At 37.3% G+C, this 10,818-nt stretch overlaps 1 long non-coding RNA gene across 3 annotated transcripts in view; it reads left to right on the top strand.

The window, feature by feature from the left end:
* The window catches only part of LOC307180738, a 734,518-nt gene that overhangs the window by 666,499 nt on the left and 57,201 nt on the right, over nt 1-10,818 (top strand). The gene's annotated exons all lie outside the window — the stretch shown is intronic.

The following is a 10,818-nucleotide window of genomic DNA, read 5'->3' as shown; positions in this document are numbered from 1 at the left end:
TAGCAAATAAATGGCATCTAAAACTCCTGGCAAAGTTACCGTTTTGACAACATGAAATTTTCCCATCCAGCTGGTCATTAGGCCTTTCCAACTGTCAATGTCTTTTGCAATCTTCTTTAATAGTAGCATATAATTAGCTTTATACAGATCAGAGACATCGGGGGGTAATATTCCAATGCAAATATCAAAATCCCAAGAAAGTTAACTCAAAGAGACATATGTCCCCACCATCCTTCATGACAGTCTTTAGCTCTGAAGGCTGTAGCAGTTGATTTGTGTAAGGTACTTTGAATCATAATGTGGAAATATTGTAATTAAATACCTACTGGAGTTCTGGAAAATATATTCAGAAGAATGATATAAATAGCAATATGTCATTAATGTACATTGTCCTTGCATATATAGTTCAGTAATCACTTCAAAGAAATATGCCAAATAATTAGGAAAAAATGGTTTCTAATCCTAGAGTGAATTTTTCAAGATTTGGGTATATGGGGAGTTTAAAATCAGTACAACTTTATTTGTAAGGTAATATATTATCAGAATAATCTAAAATTAATCTGATAAATTTAATGTATCACAATGAGTTGTGTACACATTTCCACACCTATACACATAGACACATGAAGATTCTCTAGGATAAAGGGGACAAGATTGTGATGCTCAAATAGAATTTGAGACATCTTTTTATCTCTTGAGTTAAGGAATTCCATTTTGGAACTTTAAGGTTTCAACACCTAATGTCTTTAATTCTCCTTTAACAAGAATATCTTCCTCCTTGGGTAGTTTCCCACTACCACAGAAAGGTTTCTGCCTTTATGAAATGTAATCTTTAGAGTGTCTACTAGATAGTAGTATAGTCAGCTGCTCCCCAGGCTCTGAATACGTAGAAGTATTTGGAATAGTTCTTTGTGAAACTGTTGTCTAAGCAGAGGACTAACGGCAAAACTGTGAATAAGACACATCCTATGTGTGCAGGATATGACTTTTCACTAGCAGATAAAAGAAAATCACGTGTGCCATTACTAAGAGTTTCAGTTGCTTTGCAACGCATTAATTTGAGGACTGTCAATAATTAAATATTACTGTTCAGTGAAAAATGGAATCTACCAGGCTTCAAATCTGCCCATAGGAGACTTGCTGTTTGGCAGAACAAGTCCAAGACACCAACTGTGTGTCTCAGTTTGTAACGTAGCCAGGTCCATGATGCCAACTCACATGAGAGTGCTGAGTTTACCATCTACTGAAGGCTAACGTTGGCTTTATTACAGCTGCTAATGATGAATTGGGCAATAACCAGAATCCATTGATAGTAAGAAGGAAACCGCAGTCTGGAATTTACATGCGAATATCCTAAGTGAAAAATGTTCATTAATAAAGTCTGAACTAAATGTCAGATGGGATTTCCTTATTCCTTTTGAGTTTTTCATAAGCCTATTGCCTGCACCCCAGAGAGTTGACAGGAAATTCCTGACTCGACTTTCTCATTCTCCATCGAGTTATTTGTGTTCCTTGATGATTATACTCTTTTCATAAAACCATACTCATTTTCTGGCTGAGAATCATTAAGGATTTGTTTACAAAGTCATTTGTGTTTCTGTATAAACCACATATTCTAGCTCCTGGTCAGTACTAGAGTGGACCAATTGAGGACTTAAAGTACAAGCATTCTCACTCATCTCTGATGCTTGATGGCAGCTCATTCGATTACCCAAGTGATTGGGATTTTAGGCAAGTCAGGGCAGGGAAGGGCAGAGCAGGGATATTATATTAATACCCCTACTTGAAGGCTGAAAACTTGGAGACCCAGAAAAGATAAGTGATTTGTCCAAGGTATACAACTGGTTACATTCAAACACTCATTAGGAAATCATAGGTCCTATTTTTGATTGTTTTCCATCACCTTATTCTGACCTTTAATATCTTATGACAACATAAGTACAGCTTATTTCCACCCCTGATTTCTCAGTTACAGTTCAGGAGTATAGTCTATGTAGAAAATAGATCTCCCTAGTTTCAGTGACTTATGGAATATGATGATTGCCTTGCAATAAATAAACCCTAATATAAATTCCACAAATACTGCAACATGTGAATATATTAATGAATGACTTAAAATCCTCTACTAAAAAAGTGATTTTTATGAATATTTCAGTTACCTGGCCAATTCATGATTCAGCTGATATGGCTGTTAAGCTAGATGTCCCCTTGCTTCCCTTTAGGATTCCTGCTAAAGCCACACACACTACCTAGTGTTGCTTTTTTTGGTTATAGTTCCATATACCTTGAGCAAGTGATAAGCATGTATTAATGTTAAGAAGATTATAGACCTTCCAATCATATAGCACCTACACTCTCCCAGAGATCAGGGCAATTCACTAACTTCACCTCCAAAGGACACAATTATACAGTGGTTAAGTGCATAACTCCCAGAATCAAATGGACCTGGGTTTGAATCTGAGCATAGGTTGATTTATTTATTAGCTGTCTGACCTTGGGCAAGTTACTTAACCACTCTTGTTCTGCATTTTTTTCATCTGTGAAATGGGAAAAAGACTGGCACCTGCCTCAGAGCATTGAGGAAAGAAGTAGCAAATTGACTATTGTAAAGCGCTTAGCAAAATGCTAAGTGCATATTATGTAGTCAATATTTAAATGATAGCTGCTGTTGCCACCACCACTGCTGCAGCTGTTATTGTTGTTATTGGAGCATCATTAGAAATCCCACAGAAGCAAATTGGGAAGGGGAATGGACAGGCAAAGAATAAGGAATAAGTGATACATTGCCTCTGTGTGTAGTAGAAGTAGAAGAGAATGATGGCTTACTAGCTAATTTCTTGAACTTCCCCACATAATTCTGAAGACAGTAAAGTGCCCTTTCTGGTTTGTCAACTATGCCTCTAACTATTTTGAACAATCAGGGTTATAAAATAAAAACCAAAGCACAATTTTGCAAGCATTTTTGCTTTTCTTGTAAAGTATATGCCACATGCTTAGGAGAAATTTAATCAGCTGGTGATGATTCACATATTCCTAAATCATCACTACTGATTGTGAAGAAGCCTTTTGATAGGCAAAAGTTTTTTATTCTTGTTATAACCATACAATCTGTCCTATGGAAAAATTGGTTACTTTATTTCTTAAATAAATGTATTTAACATTAAAGATTTGGTTTCAAGCTCTGAATTTGTTGATTTGGGAGGTGGAGGGGACAAGGGAGAGAAGGGAGAGTTTTGAACATTGTAGAATGAGCATTTCCATCCATAAGAACGAATTCTGATAGACACAGAATGTTTGAGAGCGAGGTGATTATACAACAGAAACTGATTGCTTGTCTCTTTGTTCTCCTGAACACCCACAAAATACTCAGAAACATCCATCTGAAAGGTATTTTAACTAAGGTAGTGACACAGAATGTCACAGACAAACGATCTAAGTGACGAAGTAATTTTAAGCGGACAATACTGATATAAACATGTAAAAGAGCATGAATACTGGTGTTTATGTCAAGCAACTGATACTCAGGATCATAAAGGAAGTTGAAGAACAGGTCAAAATCTATATAATTACGATGCTTTGTCATGGACAGTATAATAGCTTTGAAAATGAGCTTTTGACTGCAGAAATACTCTTTGTATAGTATGGAGAGACACTTATTTATTATTTGCCAGAACTCCAAACACCATTAAGTGGCTACAAAATGATAGGTCTAGTCCATTTATTTCCTGGGCAAATCAGGCAGGTTCTTTTGGCACACAGTGAGGAATAAGCTTCTGTGAGGTCTTTACCAAGATTCTGTTCCAAGGTCCTGCCAAGAAACAGGGCTGGTATAAGATTGCTTCCCCTAGTCTAGCAGCCCATGTTCTTCTAAGTGTTCCTAAACATGTTAGGTATTAGAGTATAGAATTTCAAAATACCAAAAGCAAGTCACAGGCAGAAATGCAGGTGGTCCAGGGCCTTGCCTTCAGAAGCCCAATGTTAGTAACACACCTAAAGAAGACGAATGTCTCAGGAAAGCACTTGTACGGCTATTTATTAGTTTGCAGTGATTAAAAAAATAATCGCAGTTGCTGAAATATTTGAAGTCTGCATAACCAGCGTATTCCCTCTCTGTAGGCATTTATATGTAACCCAAGTTATAGTCAGAAAATTGCTTGGTGAGAATGGAATCAAAACAAGAGATATTAGATTGAAGTTTTAATGTTATCAAGCTAAAATAGATAATCACAATAAAATTGATCTTACCAATAGAACTAAAATTCTTGATGTTTTGCCAGCAATTCCCTGTCCCCATTTTTATACTAGAAATAGCTGTAAATATGAAAAGGTTATGATTAAAGGCCCTTTATCTACTGGTTAGTGCTTGCATGGTCTCTGCTAACCTTTGCCTCTGTGATGCTCCTTTTCCACTTCAATGACTTACCATTCCCTACCACCTTCTGATTTTCCTTTGATTTGATAATAACTTCAAGCAAGTTAGAGTCAAATCCTGTGGGCTTTGGAGTTGTATCAGTCAGGGTCCCAGGAAGAAAAAGCACACTTTAGATGGTTCAAATGAAGAAATATTGATGGATGGATGTAAATCACCCAGAAACTACCACTAGTTAAAAGTTGTTACAACCATTAATCCTGAAGGGATTATAGTAGCTGAGTAAAAGCAGGAACCATGGAGAGGACTCTTAAGGGCAGGAGGTGTAATCATGGAGGGGCTTGAGTACCTCTAGTGACAAGGTGCTGAAGTGAGAAGGCCTTAGGGAAGAAGGACTCTGACTTTTTCTTCTCCTACCCTAATATCCTCTACTGGTGCCTCCTGTTTGCCTAACCTCATGGAAAGGTAGCTGGCAGGGAGCATGGGTAATTTAGTCCACAGAAGTCAGACTGCCAGGGAACAGAGCAGGAAAGAGAAGGAGTGGAGGTGGATATTTCTGGTAGTTGTGGAGAAGGGAACAAAAGATAATAACCAGCATAGACTCCTGTCTTTGTACATCTTTCTAGAGACCTTTTTGTCTTAGTCTGCTTGGCTTCTATAACAAATAAAGTACCATAGACTGGGTGACTTGTAAAAAGTAGAAATTTATTGTTCATGATTTTGGAGGCTGGAAGTTTAAGATCAAGGTGCCAACATGGTTGGGTTGTGGTGAGTGCTCTTTTCTGGATTGTAGGCTGCCAACTTCTTGTATTTCCATGTGGTGGAAGGGGACAAGGGAAATTTCTTAGACCTCTTTTATAAGGACACTAATCCCATTCATGAGGACTCTGGCCTCATGGCCTATTCACCTCCCAAAGTCCCCACCTCCTAATACCATCACCTTTCGGGTCAGGATTTTAACATATGAATTTGTGAGGGACGTAAACATTCAGACCATAGTGCCTTTTCTGTGGTCATCTAGCTCACTGTGTCCTGATCTTATGTTCCCTCAAAGGAAAGTCTTGTTTATCTCATATCTGATGTCTTGGTCACAGTGTTCACTGTAGTCCCCCAATCACTGAAATCATAATCTAGAAAAATAAGACTGGTTCATTACTGGAACCATAGAACGGGTGAACACCAGGAGCATATCTAAAAGCCAAAGTCAAACTTGCTTATTCTCTAATCTGGAACAGAGTATAAGAGTAGAAGAATGAAAAAGATAGAAAGGAAGAAGATGTTCACGGTGGTGAGAACACATGTGTAATGGGAATGTATGTGATCCATGGGCTTGAATCATCATTGCGCACCAAGACACAGGGTTTTCTGTTTTTTTGGTTTTTTTAATCACGAGGGAACTAGTACTGCTGCTGCCCTACATACTCAGGAATTCTCAACCAGGGCAGAGAAGAGAGTGCTCCTGCCCTACATACTCAGGAATTCTCAACCAGGGCAGAGAAGAGAGTGCTCCTGCCCTACATACTCAGGAATTCTCAACCAGGGCAGAGAAGAGAGAAAAAAAATGATAGTGTTTGTTGGAAAGAGAAAACCACTGAATGATTTCTACGGAGAAAAAAGAGAAACTTTGGCTTTGACATTGCTTTCAAATAATTAGTTATCAAGCAAGCCCACTACTAACTTTGACTGAAATATGCAGTGATCAAGGCAAGGAAAGTTTACTGTTTTTTACCAGTTTCAAGTATAATCATATCCTCCTGCAAATAACATGTCCTCTAGCCAAACCAGACTTTTTGTCATTTCCTTGCTTCCCACTCCAATATATTTCCTCATTCTGTTTCTTCATCTTTACCTATCAAAATTCTACTCATCCTTCAAGGCTCATTTCAACATTACTTCTGATCTTTGATGAAGCCTTTTCTTTTTTATTATTATTATTTTTTTTAATAAATTTATTTATTTATTTGTTTTTATTTTTGGCTGTGTTGGGTCTTTGTTGCTGTGTGTCGGCTTCTTATTGTCGTGGCTTCTCTTGTTGCAGAGCACGGGCTCTAGGTGCGCGGGCTTCAGTAGTTGTGGCTGGCGGGCTCAGTAGTTGTGGCTTGCAGGCTCTAGAGCGCAGGCTCAGTTGCTCTGCGGCATGTGGGATCCTCCCAAGCCAGGGATCGAACCTGTGTCCCCTGCATTGGCAGGCAGATTCTTAACCACTGTGCCACCAGGGAAGCCCAAAGCCTTTTCTTGATCAACCTGTATTACTGTGTTTATTCTTCCCATGTAGTTGATCACCTTTTGCATTATTTTAAAGTTGCTTGTAAGATCTTTGAGAGCAGAGGCAGTATCGAGTTAATCTTTGTTTTCTTAGCAACCACTAGCATAGTGCCTAGGATACCCATCTTTGGTGTAAAGAGCCTTTGGACTCCTTAGATGCCAACATAGTGGGTGCAGCTTTCTGCTAGTGTTATTGACAACTGTGGCATCATTATTATATATGCTAATAGAAACCATGGAAGCAGATGTTCTTAGGAGTAGGATTTAAAATGTCAGTGGATATGGATGCTGATGATATGAGAACGTCTGTCTTCATAGGACTGAGTTTCTCTCACAGAATGCTAATAATTCTATTACTCTTATGAGCACTTTTTTTCCTTGTAAATCACCTGTTTCATAAAACTTTTTAAAAAGTTACCCTCAAGTTCTGTAAAGAATGAAAAATGAAGATGCTCTTCTTTTCTAATTTGGTACTGTTCACAACCATGACTTGGGAGTTACTTATACCCTAACAGGTATTCTCAATCACAGGATCTATTTCCAAATTACAAGAGGTAATATACATTCTAATTGGATCCTTGTTATCTATCTAAAAACTGCAAATGAAATAATTACTTAACATTCTGCCTTCAAGATTTTATCAATTTTTAATGACTAAATTCTACTTTCACATTAAAAAAGTTCAGCACTTATCAGCAATTATGAATATAAAAATAAAGTCTAATGTAATAAAATGCAGTACATAAAAATGGTGTAGAAATATAGCTGGTGGTTAATTAAGAGATAACGCTTGCAGTACTGAATAGTGTCAGCCTTTGGCACAAATATTAAGGTGAAGGAAAGTCATTATTTTAAGAGCAGGGAAGTAATTTATAAGCATCATATTTATGCTGCAGCCTGATTTACAGGAATACCATCGGATGATGAAGACAAGGAGGGTTATGTAGAAGAATGGTGTTCTTGTGCCCATCTACTCTCTGCAACAGATGCCTTTCTGTTCTTAGGCACAATGCCCTACCTTGACTTTATTTTTCTTCTTTGTAAAATGGAGGACACTTCTCTGCTTTAATTACTTCATATGATTTTAATGATTGCAAAATAAAGAAAAAGATAAGAGAGAATATTGACAAGTTAAACAAATGTTATATAAATGTGGGAGAAGGCATACACACACACACAGAACAGACATAAGCTGCACTGGTATTGTTTTTTTTCCTTTTCTTTTTTTTTTTCTATTGAAGTACAGTTAATTTACAATGTTATGATAGTTTCAGGTGTACCCCAAAGTGATTCAATTATACATATATATCTATTCTTTTTCAGATTCTTTTCCATTATAGGTTATTACAAGATATTGCATATAGTTCCCTGTGCTATACAGTAGGTCCTTGTTTATCTATTTTATATATAGTAGTATGTATCTGTTAAACCCAAACTCTTAATTCATCCCTCCCCCCGTTTTCCCCTTTAGTAACCGTAAGTTTGTTTTCTATGTCTGTGAGTCTTTTTCTGTTTTGTAAATAACTTCATTTGTATCATTTTTTTTAGATTCCACATGCGTGATATCATATGATATTTGTCTTTCTCTGTCTGACTTACTTCACTTGGTATGATAATCTTTAGGTCTGGTATTGGTTTGAAGTAGGACTGTTTAGTCCATTAGAAGACAGTGTATGCTTCACAGTAATTTTCTTAACTATTCCTCAGTATATGCTCTGAGATGCATATATGACTAGGAATTAAGGTAAAACAGAGAGCCCTTAAAGTTATCCATTCCTGAAAAAAATATGAACTCACCAGGGACTTGAAAGATACACTTCCTATGTCACTTGTAAGATGGACTCCAAGGTCATTTCTAAGATTTAAAATCTCTAATTTTTGCTAAAAAAAAGAATATTTGAAATAATTTTAGCAAAAGGATTAAAAAGAATATAAAATTATATACTATAGATATATATAAGATCAAGCCAATAAAGTGACCAAATCTAGGGCAATTAAAAATGTCCTCAAAAATGTACTTTGTAGTGAATCAAAGGTCAGTTAAGAAGGCCTTTCTCTGTGTGTGTTGACATTTCCTTTATATATCCATTACGAGTTATAATATTGTGATTTTTAAGGAAAAAATATATATATTTGGTCATTCAGATGACCAAAATATATTCCTCATATATATTTGGTTTTCATCCACAGTTCCATGCTTACAGCTTCCAAAGCCCTTGGAATTTCCTTAGCAGTAAGACCAAGGGGAGCACCTCTTGTTATAATATTTGGTATCTTGTCTTCAGTTCTTGAAATCACTTCAGAGCCATAAAGCTGAAATGGGTATCATGTTATTTTTATAACAAGCTCCTTTCCACCACAACTGGGTTTGTGTTCATGAAGATGACTTTTAGAAAGCACCTAAGGATGGGGGCTGGTTGCCAGGGTAACCAATCATGAATAAAAGGTTGGAACTTTCAGTCCCACCCCCTGATTTCCAGGGAGGAGCGAGGGGCTGCAGATTGAATCAGTCACCAACGGCCAGTGAGTTCATCAATTATGCATATGTAGTGAAGCCTCCATAAAAATCCAAAAGGAGGGGATTCAGAGAGCTTCCAGGTTGGGGGAACCAGAATGCTTTCATGTGCCATTGTGCTGGGCCCCAAGTTCCACTAGGACAGAAGCCCCTTTGTTTGGGACTTCACCCTATGTTATCTCTTTATCTGGCTGTTGATTTGTATCCTTTAATATCCTTTGTAATATATTTGTAATCTAATGAGTAATCGGGTTTCCTGAGTTATGTCAGCCATTCTAGCAAATTAATTCAACACAACGAGGGGGTCGTGGGAACCTATGACTTGTAGCCAGTCAGTCAGATGTTAGTTATCAACCTGGAATTGTGATTAGCATCCTGAGTTGGAGGGGGTCTTTGTAACCTCCAATTTGTGGCCGGTATGTCAGAAGTACAGGTAACATCCTGGGTTTGCGATTGGTGTTTGAGGTGGAGGGCAGTTTTATGGGACTGAGCCCTTTACCTGTGGAATATGAGTCTATCTCTGGGTAGATAGTGCCAGAATTGAGTTGAATTCTCAGACATCCTGATGGTGTCCAAGAATTCCTTGTTGGTGGGGACAAGCCTCCATATACATGTTGGAATTGGGTCTAGGAACCCAAAAATACTAGTAATTTAAATCAACTAAATATCTAGTATTTATAATAATAGTAGTTTTGATAGACTAGTCAGTGATTAATCTGTTTTTGACAATCAGTTGTAACAACAATAAAGAATCAACAATGATAATGATCAGTGAATGACTATAGATATGGCACTTGGGAATCTGTAATGTGTTATAACCAGATACCACATAATGAGGTTAATAAAAGTTTTTTGAAAGAATAAGGGAATGAATAAATAAATGCTAGAGATTCTCGTCACTCATTTAGCAATTTTGTTTCTGTTTTCATGTGTTATATTTATGCTTTCTTGCAATAAATATTATGCATATAAATGGATATGTATTCAGGTATACAATCTCCTGGGGGCAGATGTATTTTGGAATTCAGAAGTTTTTTGATTTAGAAAAGTGATATGGAGCATATACTGATTTGGGGTAACAACTCAAGTGGGTCTGAATCAATACCTCATCCAAATATTTACAGTATATGGGAAACATAAAGTTTATGAAGCACAAACCTCAGTCAGTTAAGTTCAAATTTTGTTGAACTGAATAAGTTGGGCACCAAATTTGGAAAAACTCTTTGTTTTCAGAGCATTTTGGATTTTAGAATTATAGATTTGGTATAGTGCCATGTAGTAGTTTCTACCAAGGCTAACTGAAATGACAAGTATGATTATGTTGGCCTCCTTTCAATCTGAGAAGTTTTGTTTTTGTCTTGTTAACCCCTTTTTTAGCTGAAGGAGAGGGCTTTGAGTTGACTTGAGGCTCTTTTGGAATACGGAAGGGTTGGTTTGGAGTCCTTCTGATGGAGCAGAAGGCAGAATCAGAGGCAACTCTTTTCACGAGGGGATCTCAGAGAACTAGGTAAACACCAGCTTGAGAATGCCAGAGAGTTGGAGAAAGGCATTTCCTCCATTTTTGCTTGGAACACAACATGGCTCAGTCGGACACCTGAGTCCTGAGGCCTGAATATGGGACAGTGATATTTTTGCACTCAAAATGTTTTGCAGCTTTAAGGAGCATAGG

The sequence above is a fragment of the Stenella coeruleoalba genome (assembly GCF_951394435.1).
Source record: "Stenella coeruleoalba genome assembly, chromosome: X".
Classification (NCBI taxonomy): Eukaryota; Metazoa; Chordata; class Mammalia; order Artiodactyla; family Delphinidae; genus Stenella; species Stenella coeruleoalba.
The sequence above is the reverse complement of the archived record's forward strand: the minus strand, read 5'-3'. Positions and strand labels throughout refer to the sequence as shown.